Source organism: Pelobates fuscus, chromosome 5 (genome assembly GCF_036172605.1).
Source record: "Pelobates fuscus isolate aPelFus1 chromosome 5, aPelFus1.pri, whole genome shotgun sequence".
Lineage (NCBI taxonomy): Eukaryota > Metazoa > Chordata > Amphibia > Anura > Pelobatidae > Pelobates > Pelobates fuscus.
Window position 1 is genome coordinate 322,446,713 of NC_086321.1, and position 12,929 is coordinate 322,459,641.

General features: G+C 41.8%; 1 protein-coding gene across 3 annotated transcripts in view; it reads right to left on the reverse strand.

Annotated features, from left to right (window-relative positions):
- Positions 1-11,647, reverse strand: part of LOC134611584 (lysine-specific demethylase 4B-like) — a 48,309-nt gene extending 36,662 nt beyond the window's left edge. For all 3 annotated transcript variants that reach the window (XM_063455593.1, XM_063455592.1, XM_063455591.1), the window contains exon 1: positions 11,486-11,647. The gene's annotated coding sequence lies outside the window, so the exon portion shown is untranslated. The remainder of the gene's footprint in view (positions 1-11,485) is intronic.
- Positions 11,648-12,929: the final 1,282 nt, after the last annotated feature.

The following is a 12,929-nucleotide window of genomic DNA, read 5'->3' on the forward strand; positions in this document are numbered from 1 at the left end:
TCATTAGTCCCTGGCATTATCTTATAGTAAGGATAGCCTTATGCCTATCCCACGCATGCTTAAACTCCTTTACTGTGTTAACCTCTACCACTTCAGCCGGAAGGCTATTCCATGCATCCACTACCCTCTCAGTAAAGTAATACTTCCTGATATTATTTTTAAACCTTTGTCCTTCTAATTTTAGACTATGTCCTCTGGTTGTGGTAGTTTTTCTTCTTTTAAATATAGTCTCCTCCTTTACTGTGTTGATTCCCTTTATGCATTTAAATGTTTCTATCATATCCCCCCTGTCTCGTCTTTCCACCAAGCTATACTCTATGTGGAACAATCCAAATGGTGACTCAAAGATAGGTATAGATAGAATATACCAAAGTCAAAGAGGGATGGGGGAGATAGAAAAAGCTGAGAAAACACTAATGTCAAAAATGGGACAGAGTATGTAACTATAATCAAGTAAATGGAGGAAAATATAGAAAGGTAAATCCGCCCTATTGCTCCTGAAAAAGACACCTTCAAGGGTGTTCTATGCGGTCCCTGGGCAATGTATAACAGTGTCTAAACGGAAATTCGACAGTTATTGGAAAAAGGCTTGGAAGACAGCAAAAAACAGGAACGGGCAGATACAGAATAAAGTCCCTAATACTCCTAACTCCAAACACCTTCAAGGGTGTTCTATGCTGTCCCTAAAAAGCAATGAAAGGAGAGAAACTCTCTATCAGTTATCTCTTAAACCAAAGAACTCAATGCTGAACAAACAAAATAAAAAACAGTGATCAAACACCTAGTGCCACCATGTGTAACAGACAGGAACTAACAAAGAACCCGACGCGCGTTTCGGTGCGTTTAGTTGCACCTTCGTCAGGGGGCTAGGAGTACCTCGGTAAATGAAGTGACTTTTAAGCATTCAGTAAGCCAATTGGAATCGTTCCAAAATCACCCGGCGTTCGTCGGCAGGTGTGTACAGGGGCGTGGTATAGGCGGGACGTCCGCGTATACGTCATATCCTACGTAAGTGTAGCCGGGGTGCTCATGTATAAGTCATACCCTACGTGAAAGTAGGGAGACACGAGGTAGGGGAGGATACCAGATGCCGCGTCATGCGGCTATTCACTGCCCCCATCTTGTGGGAAGAGAACACTCCTCCCTTAATATGTATTAAGAGAGTTTCCTGCACTTTGTTTAAAAACCAGCTTTGATTCCCATTTTTCGATTGAGACTATCAATTTCATCTCTGTACTCATTATATCCTGGGTCCAAGCCCTCTATCTGGTGGATCTGGAACCACCACTCTGACCTCTGTGTGTTTCCGTTCCCACACTCTGTGAGATTTGGACACATATTTAGCTTTTTGTATCTATTATTGGGGTGGCCCTACAAGATTAGATTTATATAAATTCCTAACCCTAAATATAAAACCCCCTATTTGCATTTGCACTCTTCCCTCCCACTTTCATTAATGTTTTACATAAATCCTCCTGTATGTCTACTTCTTTGTGCTGAGGCAGAAATGTGGTTTGCCATACACAGTGTTGAAGGGGAAGTATGCTGTCGTTGACAATAAAGCTTTGCTAGCTTTAAAAAAAAAAAACCTGGCTCCTAACTTTTTTAGTCGTCTTCTAGATTCAAAGCAAATCTACCAAGCCCTGACCTTCAGTACATGCAGTTGTGCTTTATCAATCAATAAGAGATAGCCGGGGAAATCTTTGTTTTAATCCTGTCTGATTAGCAATTTGACAAATTTCTAAGATGCTGCCAAATCATGTGTGTCGATAAAATACAGTCACCACACTTCCATAAAGACTATACAAAAGAAAATGCTATTTATCATTTATTCAGGAAACAACAGTAGTCTCAAGTAGGCAATGATTTCCCATAAGATCATATTTGTTGCGCATGCAGATTGAATTGCCCCACTGAGGCAAAGCGGTGGTGGATGAGGATTTTCCAACCAATGAACGGCAGTCATGGTGGCAAAATAGAACAGGACGAGGTATTTTTTTTTTTTAAATAAAGTTTTAACACAAGCATGTTTATAAAAAAACAGAAAAAAAGGAAAAAACTTTTTTTCATACCATTTATACCATAACCTTTGCAATTATGCTTTTGGATTGAGAGATCGGCAAATAACCATATTTGTTTTAAAAGGTATACTATATTCACCAGAATCACTACAGCGTAATGTAGTAGTTCTGGTGTCTATAACATTTCCCCTGCAGTGTTCGGAATGAAAACAGTACCTTTTCAGAGAAAAGCCAGTATTTTACATTGCTGGATAGTAACACCTCTAGTGGCCATCACGCTGACAACCACCAAATGCAGCAAAGGCGTTCTGCATGGAGTTGCTGAATGTTCCCTATAGAGGTGCACTGATTCAACGTGGCGTTTGTCACGCAAGCCCCTATCGAAAGCACTGGATTGGCTGAGATCATCAAGATTGATAATCTCAGCCATGGAGGAGTAACCAGTCGTGGCGACGGAGAAAACAAGAGTAAAATAACGTTGTTACTAAGAGAAAAAAATAGTGGTCACGAGTGCTCTTGAAAAGATGGCCTTTAGAATAAGAGGAAAAGAAACAGCCAATCGGACGACAGCGTCCTTGGTTTCCTAGCTCACGTGCGCTTTAGCCAATCAGCATGAGAGTCCCGGTCAGATGATCGACCAGGAAATGATGTCGGTCTTGGCGTCTATGGCGGCTTTCGGCAACGAGCAATCACCGATTAACAGCTGAATGCAAGTACTGAATTAATTCATATCCTATATAAGTGTGTTTTCATTTTTAAGATAATATATGTCCTGATGAAAGCTCCCTAGAGGAGCTGAAACGTCGATTTATTTTGGAGCAGTAAAACTTTGAAAAATTCCTCGAGTGACGTTTTTTTCCTACAATTGAGCTACCAGAGCACCAGGTACTACTTTATGGTGTCCCTTTATAGAGAAACCCTTAAATGACCACTATAGGCACCCAGACCACTTCAGCTCAATGAAGTGGTCTGAATGCCAGGTCCATCTAGGATTAACCCTGCCTGCTGTAAACATAGCAGGTTCAGAGAAACTGCTATGTTTACATATGGGTTAATCCATCCTCTAGTGGCTGTCTCATTGACAGCTGCTAGAGGCGCTTACGAGCTTCTCACTGTGATTTTCACAGTAAGAAGACACCAGCATCCATAGGAAAGCATTGAGAATGCTTTCCTATGGACAGGCTGAATTTCGCGTGCGGCTCTTGCCGCGCATGCGCATTCAGACGACGACGTCGGAAGGAGAAGACTCCCCAGCGCTGGAGAAAGTTGAGTGTTTAACCCCCTTCAGCCCGGCGGGAGTGGGACCTTGAGGGTGGGGGCACCCTCAGGGCACTATAGTGCCAGGAAAACAAGTTTGTTTTCCTGGCACTATAGTGGTCCTTTAAATTACGGTGCAAATTCAAGATTTTTTTTTTTTCTTTCAAATCTTGGACAATTACCTCCACCCATAAGGGGTAAAAGTATCACCAATATCAAAATGTAAGTTATGTAAAGTAAGCCCAGGATCATAGCCTAAGCCGAACTGTCTCCCTAGCCCTATCCTAACCTTTGGGTTAAGGTTGCAGGGGTAGGCAACCTACGGCACTAGTGCCATGCACGGCACTCGAGGTGTCTTTGCACGGCACTCAAGGCTGCTAGAGTCAAACAGGCTCTGGCCTATCAGGAGTCCCAGTAAAACTTCAGATATTTGCTAATCCGAAAAGGTGGTGAAGGACAATCCTCAATTTATGCATTGCAGCACGTAGAGGAAGTGATCGCAGATCACTTCCTCCCAGCACTTGTGAATAGGAAGCCACACTGCAGTAGAGCAGCTCGCAGTTGCTGTTGCAGCTCCTGTCCTTGACATGTACCTGGCCAGACTTGTCCCTACTGGAACCCAGGGAAGCCACCCACACTGCTAGATATACACAGAAATGCAGAATAATCCTCCCCTCATACAAATAATACGGACAGCCCACACACAAACATACACACAATCCGCACAAACGAAACACCACTAACAATCCACATACATGCACACAACCCCACATGCAATACCCCAAACAGCCCCCACACACTACCAAACGCACACTTTCACATATCCATCCACACACACACAATACCACAAGCAGCACCCATACACAGCTTACATTCATATGTATCATACACAATACCATAAACTACTCATGAACATAAACAATATAATAGCTCATATACGCAGGGCCTTCTTTAACGCGGGGCAAACTGGGCAGCTGCACCGTGAGCCCTGCTGGCCTCAACTATTTCTAACCCTCTGGCTGGTAATCTGCACACTAAGGAGGCCCACCGGGTGGCCCATGCACAAAGGTCAGCAGGGACCCGTCACACGCTGAGGTGCTTTAACAGCGCGAGCGGGCCCCTTGCTTTTCGGCAGCAGGCTGGGAGGAAGTGACGGCCACGCATCACTTCCTCCCACAAAGAGAGGAGCGCGCAGGAAAGAAGAGTAGGCAGATTGGAGGGGGGCTGGCCAAGAGCTCTAGACCCCAACTCCCAACGCCTTCAGCCACCAACAGGAAAGGTAGGAAACTGGAGGGTGAGTTTTAAAGTGTATGTCTGTGTCAGTATGTCTGTCAGTGTGTGTGTGTGTCATATCTGTGTGTGTCAGTATGTTTGTGTGTCAGCATGTGTATGTGTCAGTATGTCTGTGTGTGTGTCAGTATATCTGTGTGTGTGTCAATATGTTTGTATGTCAGCATGTCTATTTATGTGTCAGTATATCTGTGTCAGTATATCTGTGTGTGTGTGTCAGTATGTTTGTATGACAGCATGTCTGTGTGTATGTCAGTATGTCTGTGTGTGTGTGTGTGCTTGCAATCACGCCAACACCACATACAAACATATTCCACAAAAACACACAAAAACTGCTTAGTGCTAAATACAGACCTGCAAACATGAGTAAATGGTAGAGCCCCAGCTGTCAATGCATTTCTGGAGTTGCACGACAGATGGGGATCTACCTTTTAATCACCCGTGCAACAGGGAGACCGCCAAGAATTCTTGCACCTCTCTACTTTAGGTCCACCACTGTGTTGAGGTGTAGGACGTGATTGCATGCCTGGGAAGGGGGGGACAAGGTCCAGGGGGCCCTAAGCAAATGCTTTGCCCAGGGTCCAGTCATTATTAAAGACAGCCCTGCATATATACGCACAAATACAATGATACAAAGCAATTACAGTACAAACACAAGCAGAATACGGCAGCACACCCACCTCGATTTATAAAAAAAAATAGGACCGGCACGCTACAGGACATCACAATCCTATATCGGCACAGTGCTGCTAAAAGGTTGCCTACCCCTGGGTTAGGGATACAGTTTTATGCTTATACACCCTGTTCCAAATTATTATGCAAATTCTATTTAAGTGTCACAAAGATTAAATACTTTGTTTTTCAGTTCAACTCATGGATGGCATTGTGTCTCAATGCTCTTTTGATCACTGAAAACAATCTCGGACACCTGTGATAATTAGATTGCCAGGTGAGCCAATTTAAGGAAAAACGACTAAAGGAGGGTGTTCCACATTGTTAAGCAGAGCACCATTTTCATGCAATATGGAGAAGAAAAAGGATCTCTCTGCTGCCGAAAGGAGTGAAATAGTTAAATGCCTTGGACGAGGTATGAAAACATTAGATATTTCACGAAAAAGTAAGTGTGATCATCGCACTATTAAGAGATTTGTGGCTGATTCAGAGCACAGACGGGTTTGTGCAGATAAAGGCACATTGAGGAAGATTTCTGCCAGATCCATGCATCGGATCAAAAGAGCAGCTGCTAAAATACCATTACATAGCAGCAAACAGATATTTGAAGCTGCTGATGCCTCTGGAGTCCTCCAGAGTCTTGCAACTGTGCATAAACCTTCTATTCGGCAACCACTAACCAATGCTCACAAGCAGAAACGGCTGCATTGGGCAGAAAAATACATGAAGACTAATTTTCAAACAGTCCTGTTCACTGATGAGTGCCGTGCAACCCTGGATGGTTCAGATGGATTGAGTAGTGGATGGTTGGTGGACGGCCACCCTGTTCCAACAAGGCTGCGACGTCAGCAAGGCAGTGGTGGAGTCATGTTTTGGGCCAGAATCATGGGAAAAGAGCTTGTTGGCCCCTTTAGGGTCCCCGAAGGTGTAAAGATGACCTCTGCAAAGTATGTGGAGTTTCTGACTGACCACTTTCTTCCCTGGTACAGAAGGAAGAACTATGCTTTTCGCAATAAAATCATCTTCACGCATGACAATGCACCATCTCATGCTGCAAAGAATGCATCAATGGCTGCTATGGGGATAAAAGGAGAGAAAGTCATGGTGTGGCCTCCATCCTCTCCTGACCGCAATCCTATTGAGAACCATTGCAGCATCCTCATGCAAAAGATCTATGAGGGTGGGAGGCAGTTTACATCCAAACAGCAGCTCTGGGAGGCTATTCTGACATCTTGCAAACAAATTCAAGCAGAAACTGTCCAAAAACTCACAAGTTCAATGGATGCAAGACTTGTGAAGCTGCCCCTGCGCTGGTTCAGCGCCAAAAGGAAGTAAAGTTCCTTTCACTTCCTCCCGGCGCACTGAGATAACAGAGACAGGAGAGTAGGAGTCTGGATCAGCGGCAGCCCACACCTATCAGCTGCATCAAGCCCCATTGTAACCTGCTTTCAGTCCCACTGGACCCAAGGAAAGCCCCTCCTGCGCCCACGAGGTAAGAGGAGGGTGGCAATATATGTATTTATCTTTTTTTCTGTGTGTGGGTCTGTGTGTATCTCTTTGTATAAAAAAAATACTTGGAGTGTGTGTACATATATCTGTGAGTGTGTCTGTCTGTGTATATGTGTGTCGGTTTCTGTCTGTCAGTGCATGTACATGTTTAGGTCACATGGAAATGGTGTTTTTACTTAGTTTTTCCAATTACGTGCCCGTCTCGCTGCGGCTGGCACGCCTCCATAGCTGAGATAATTTTGATGATCTCAGTAAATCCAATGCTTTGCCATAGGAAAGCATTGTGAAGCTATTGAGCATGCGCCGCAAAATGCTGCACTAATCAGCATCTCCTCATAGAGATGCTTTAAATCCATGCCTCTCTATGGGGAACGTTCAGCTCCTCTATGCAGAGCGTGTAGATGCTGAATGAAGATTGGAGACTCTTTAGTGATTGCAGAAACTTAAGTTAGGAGTCCGTTCCCCCCCCCCAACAATAAATATACAATTCTTAAAGGAACAGGCTATAGACACGAGAGCTACATTAAGTTACAGTGGTTCTGGTGACTATAGTGTTCCTTTAAGAATTTTATTTTTTGTTGTTTTAAAAAATAAATGGCTCCTAACTTTTTTAGCAAATTGATAAATTGGTTAACTTGTTAAATGCTCCATTCCTTTTATCAATTTTGTAGCCTGCCTCTGGACTTTTTTAGTGCCATAATATCCTTCTTTAGAACAGGTGCCCAAAAGTGTGGTCATCCAGTGATTTGTAAAAGAGGCAAAATTATATTTTCATCCCGAGAATTAATGTCCCTATTTAACCCCTTAAGGACACATGACATGTGTGACATGTCATGATTCCCTTTTATTCTAGAAGTTTGGTCCTTAAGGGGTTAAACAGAATACCTTACTGACCTAACTGCCGATTGACATTGCATGTCGTTGCCTAGTTTGTTGTGTATAACAAGTCCCAAATTCTTCTTGTGTTGTTTTATCCCTGATTTACTACCATTTAGGGTGTAAGTTACTTGTGCATTATTTCCCATCCTGAGTGAATAACCTTGCATTTTTCTATATTTAATTTCATCTGCCATTTGAGTGCCCAGTCCCCCAATTTATCTAAATCCCTCTGCAGCAAAGCAATATCCTACCCACACATCGACTGCAAAATCCTGATCTAGACTTCTACTTATTTCTTTGTAGAATGCAATTAGGTTAGTTTGACATGACCTGTGCTTCATAAAACCATGCCAATTATTGCCAATAACAATGTTCTTCCCAATAAATTCCTGAATTGTATCCCTTAATAACCACCCAAATACTTTCCCAGCCAAAAAAAAAATTATGCTCACATGTATCTTTACGATATTTAATCAATGTATATGGAAGTGATTTAAATAATTATTTTATTACATTACAGGTTCACTATAAGCTCAGAATGAAGATGCTGAACGTTCCCCATAGAAATGCCCTGGTATAATGTAACTATGTGGAGATGCTCAATGGCACAGTGCGCCAATTGTTACACTTCTATGAAGAAGCATTGGATTTGTCACTGATGACCTCCATGATGGATGGAAAGTCGGGTGCAGTGAGAAATTGAGGTGGTTAAACAATGCCCACATGGGTCACCAAAAAACAAAACCCCAAACACCCTGGTCACCAACATTTGATTCACCCCTGAATGCACCATATATTTTCTACACAATCAGCATTTTATCTGCATGGTTTTGACATGGGCAACATATTTAATACATATTTTTGATGCTAATAATATTTCTGTGTCATTGCTTCACAAAGGGGCACAAAGAACAAGTCAATGCAATCAGTTAATGTCTTAATTATATCCAAGAGGACTAACTAATTACTTCCTACTTATAATAAAGGACATATTTAATCCACCAAATTTCACAATAAGTAGCAGAATTTGACCAAAAAGCATCTCAACACACAAACGGAAAAGATAATCATCAGAATAAACATTTGCTATACGTCCAGATTGTGGCCAAAAAACACAAACAAATGCACTGAAAACACAACTGAAACAAAAACGCATAAAATTCAGATACATTTTAAATGCTATCAAGTTAGAAACAAGCATACACCACTACAATTACATAGTATATACTGGGCAAAACATGGAAGGAGACAGTTATAAACACTATGATTAATAATACGAGCAAAAAAGCCATGTATCCTAAAATTGATGACTTGTGGTAGATTTTATAGTTCTATTTGTAAATGCATGTATCCATTAAAGGGATACTATAGTCACCTGAACAACTTCAGCTTAATGAAGCAGTTTTGGTGTATAGAACATGCCCCTGCAGCCTCGCTGCTCAATCCTCTGCCATTTAGGAGTTAAATCCCTTTGTTTATGAACCCTTGTCACAGCTCCCTGCATGTGACTTGCACAGCCTTCCATAAACACTTCCTGTAAAGAAAGCCCTATTTAGGCTTTCTTTATTGCAAGTTCTGTTTAATTAAGATTTTCTTATCCCCTGCTATGTTAATAGCTGCAAGAGCCAACTGTATGTGATTAAAGTTCAATTTAGAGATTGAGATACAATTATTTAAGGTAAATTACATCTGTTTGAAAGTGAAACCAGTTTTTTTTTTTTTCATGCAGGCTCTGTCAATCATAGCCAGGGGAGGTGTGGCTAGGGCTGCATAAACAGAAACAAAGTGATTTAACTCCAAAATGACAGTGAATTGCGCAGTGAAATTGCAAGGGAATGATCTATACACTAAAACTGCTTTATTTAGCTAAAGTAATTTAGGTAACTATAGTGTTCCTTTAAATAGTTTTTTTTGGTATACAGTATTGCACTCTTTTTTTTTTTTTTTTTTTTTTAACATCATTAGAGGTCCCATATCGCAAGATACCTATTGGGACAAGACGCCACTTCTGGCTATACCCCTAAGGGGAAATGTGCCTACTTTTCATTACTATCTTGTGTGTTCTACTTGCCCCTTCCCCACACTGATTCAAACTATTTTGTTATTTATTTTCTCTCCTAGATTGCAATATATATTATTTATACTATTTCATTTACCAGGTTGTATATTTATATTATTTGATTTACTCCTTTGCAGAGCTCTGCTTTTTAGTTATACATATTTTTGGGTTTTGTAAGTTTTATGGGGTGTTCGTGAGACACTATCGGTTAGCCTTAGTTTTATACTTCTTGATGCTCCGTTTATTTGATGACAGCTGGTATCTAACTTTCCTTACCTTACAAAGACAACACAGCAAAACATATTCACTTGTACCTACCTACCTTGCTCTTATGGAAAATGACTGCCATGAAACAATACTTTGGGAAAATAAATCTATTTCAACAAGTGCATTGATAGTAGCAGGTGTATAAATGAATAGTATGTACTAATATTTGTTCACTCTGGATAAGGGCACTACATAAAGGTTAAACAATCATTTGTAAACGGTACTTTAGATGGCAATTATGTTCATTCACATGACTCTACTGTGACTTAATTCAACAATAGACAATCCCCCAATTAAAACGAGAACTATATACACCAATTAGTTTTAAATTTAACAGGTATGTTTACAGACTCAAGAGACAGATCTCAAATGACCTGCACTCTTGTGAAACTAACCAAATCCCCATCTGTAAATGGTCAGTCTATGCTAAAAACCAAACCACAAATACATGATGTCATGCCATCACCCAATGCATTTCACTTCCGTGACAATTCACAGCATGCTCCTTCTATTATTGTCTCCCACATTCACCTGCCTTATGTCCTTTATTGCGCTGGTTAAATGGTCACGTATTTTCAGTCAGCCTACTTTTACTACATATGCCAATAGTACCAAGGAAAGCATTACCAAGACAATCAGTATATAATTCTTGGTAAAATTCAAATATAAGATTCATGAAATCATGGTACATCGATTTCATGTATTCCCCCGTATAACATTATGGCAAATTGGTAAGTTTATTAAATAGCTGCATTGTCTTTCACCTTTGAACGTAACCTTCTATGTCTCAGAATACCAACCTGCACCTTATATAAGAACTCTGGTTTCTCAAATCTTTGAATTGGAGCTCTACGCTATTCTTTTTTAAGAATGTTGCCATAAAATGCCCTTTATACACAATTATAATAATTCTGCTCTCACAAACCTATGAAAACATAAGTCCCCTATAGTCATTGATCATTCTTGTATCAACATTTTAAAATGATTTATTTTTTATAATTCAGATCTGCAGCAACCCTGTGCAAGAATGACAGAAATGTGTTGTGGCTTCTTTTTTTATTATTATTATATTGCATTTTTATGTTTACAATTCTTAGCATCAACTCTGTGCAAAAATCTGAATATTTTATATTAATTTTGTGATTTTTCTCTCTCTCTCTCTCCTTGTGGCAAAAACACTGTATGGCTTAATGAGTACAAAGGGAAGGTTTTCTAAACACAACGTCAATTGATCAAAGATACCTCGACCTTCCCAGCTAATGGTATAATTAGTGTGTGGGGGGTGGGGGTTATTTTTTAATTATTACTCCCCATTGTTTTAATACCCGGACTCCACAGGGCTGCATTAACAGGTAATAATAATTAGCACGGCCTGGACACAATGCCCTCCGTGACCCGGGCGGTGCTGTAATAATACCCTCTCTCTGTATTGTTATTATGGTGTATTGATAGATAGATTATATCCATGTCGAGCTGTGCTGGCCGCACAGCTCCCTATTAATCAGGAGGTACACTCGGTGAAGAAGCTTACTGTTATATCTGCCCAACAAGCTCTTGTCACCCGTGCCAGCACGAGAGCTGTCCGCGGTTGGCCCGCAGCTTGTCACCTAATCCTCCCCGTCTGCCTCTCCGGCTCCTATCCGCCTGATCCCGAGAACAGGCCGCAGCTGACCATGAGCCCGCCCCCCTCGGAGAATCCGATTGGCTGCCAGCCGTCGTCGTTCTCACGGCGCGGCGACACGATTGGACGAGGTGGCGATGACTGACGCGCCGAGGCCCCGCCCTTCTTCCTGTAACCAACAATGTTGTCGTTTACCTTTGGTCAGAAAAAAATAAATAAAATAAAAAAAAATGACGTGGCCCCGCCCACTTTTTTTTTTATCCCAAAACCGAGGCCCGAGTGGCGAGCGCTGGTGTGACGTCAAAACCAGGAAGACGATATCGCTCGCGTTCACGTTGGATTGGCCAATCAGCGACGGCGACACTTCCACGCCTATAAATAGAGAGCGATCGCTGAACGTCCGTCATTGGGCGATGCTGTTTGTAAGGGCGAGCGCTGTGGTTTCCAGCGGCCACGCCCACTTCCAATTCAGCGGAAGTGAGGACGTGCTGAAGCGCACAGCTGATTGTAGGGGGAGGGGTGGTGGTATCGCAGTGCTGAGAATAAAGCGGAGTTGGGGGGAGGAGGTGAATGCGGTTTAATGTCGGTTTGGCCGTTAAATCGCCGGGATGGGGGATACTAGAATACCGAGCTTCCCCGTGACTGGCGGAGGGAGGGGAATCCGAGGGCTTCATTAATCGCTCATCAGTCCTCTCCCAGGGGCGGGGCTGCCGCCATTTTGTTAACGAGACCATGTTTATTGATCTAAATACAGAATAGGGAGAGCGTGTGGAAAATGTACTCCGCATTGTGCGTGTCCTCTCTGGCCCTCATGGGCCACTTACTCAGCCTTTGTCTGTGTGTGTTTTATAGGGGACTAATAGGGCGATATTAGCAGCCTACATTAATTGGGAGAAATGTCTAGTAGTGTCATACAGCTTTGTGTATAGACAGCAGGAAAGGGAGACATTTAATAAAGGGCTACCAATTAATGTTTGCAGTCAAGATAATTTAATCAGAGAGGTGCTGCTATAATCTATCACGCTGCCCACCCACCCATCCACCAAAGACATCAGAACGGGTTACACAGAATTCTAGAGAGAATGCTGCACATTGCATTTATAATCGGCGTTCAACAGGGCTTTGTTTGATGGCCACCAGAATGGCAGTAAATCGTCAGATAACCATATTTAATATAAATTGTAGTGCAGTTTTAAATATAATAATTTCACAGAAGCTGAACACACAGGTGATGGGTGAACTGCAAAAAACAAAAACAGCATGGTTAATGGAATAACTAATATTTTATTGTGGCTTTTTTTTTTTTTTTTTTTTTTAGTCTTTGTATATAGTCAAGCACTGCAGCCAGGCAAGA